This window comes from Hyaena hyaena, unplaced genomic scaffold, assembly GCF_003009895.1.
Source record: "Hyaena hyaena isolate Hyena2069 unplaced genomic scaffold, ASM300989v1 scaffold_2188, whole genome shotgun sequence".
NCBI lineage: Eukaryota > Metazoa > Chordata > Mammalia > Carnivora > Hyaenidae > Hyaena > Hyaena hyaena.
The window spans coordinates 7,787-8,984 of NW_024082830.1; the positions used below are offsets into that span (position 1 = coordinate 7,787).

Genomic DNA, 1,198 nt, shown 5'->3' on the forward strand with positions numbered 1-1,198 from the left:
CAAAATTAAACAACTGGAAATAAATCCCATAATAAAGATTCTCCCCTACCCTGGTCTAGTAGAATCTATCAAATTAAATTTATGTTTCCAAGAGACTAATTTTTTATTTCAGAAAATGTTTTTTGACCACTGCCCCCTCCTCCTTCTGCTGCTCCTGAGGCTGCTATGTGCTTGTTCAGTGCCAACCTGGTACCTATTTTGTGAAGCAGCAGCTGAGGAGACCCTGGGGCTCACCATGGCCAATGAACAGCACAAGAAATGAGGCAAGACCAAGAACCATGATCATTAATTTGAAGGTGGCAGGTGGTTCTGTCGTGCAGTGTAAGATCGAGAAGCATACACTACTTAGTAAACTGATGAAAGCCTACTGTGAATGACAGGGCTTGTCAATGAGGCACATCAGATTCCGATTTGATGGGCAGCCAATCCATGAAACAGACACACCTGCACAGTTGGAAATGGATGAGGAAGATATAATTGATGTGTTCTGGAAGCAGATGGGAGGTGTCTACCAAAAAGGGAACCTGCTACTTCACTCCAGAACTCTGTTCCTCCAGACTGAGAAGGAAGACATTCTCAGAAAATTTCAGTTTGGTTCTACCACATCCTGACTAGTATTGTATAGTGTAGTTTTCTCTATTCTTTCATTTCCCCCTCCCCATTCTTCTGTTGTACATAAAGTAATTGGTATATGTACACAAGCATACTGGCTTTTATTGTTGTTATTTTTTAATAAAGGGACAATGATATGTTTTGACTGACATTAAGTGAAGATGGGATGGAGAAAAATACTGCCTCTGTGAAAACACACCCTTTCTCCATTCGTGGAATGCTCATTCATCTCTTATCTTTGTATTCCAGTAAGTTATTTTGTTTTCACTCTTTAACAACAACAACAACAAAAGTATAAAAATTCTTCTACACACTGTTCAATTGAAGAATTTTAGTGTTTTTCATTTATCATTATAAAACCAAGGATAATTTTACAACTTTTTTGTATGTAGCTGCTATATGTGGGGCAAACTGACTTTCAGTAGAGATAAATTACTCTAAAAGAATTCCTGGATAGTTTCCCTTCAAGGTATGCATCTTGTTGTTTGAAAAACTTCTTGTTTAAAAAAAGAAGTGCTTTTTTACTTCTGTTTCTCAGTTCAAATGCAAATAATAGAAAAATGAAATGTGGTTCACTATGATTATC

At 37.1% G+C, this 1,198-nt stretch overlaps 1 pseudogene; it reads left to right on the top strand.

Annotated features, from left to right (window-relative positions):
- The first annotated feature begins 235 nt into the window (after nt 1-235).
- On the top strand, nt 236-611 carry LOC120227332 (annotated as a pseudogene).
- Nucleotides 612-1,198: the final 587 nt, after the last annotated feature.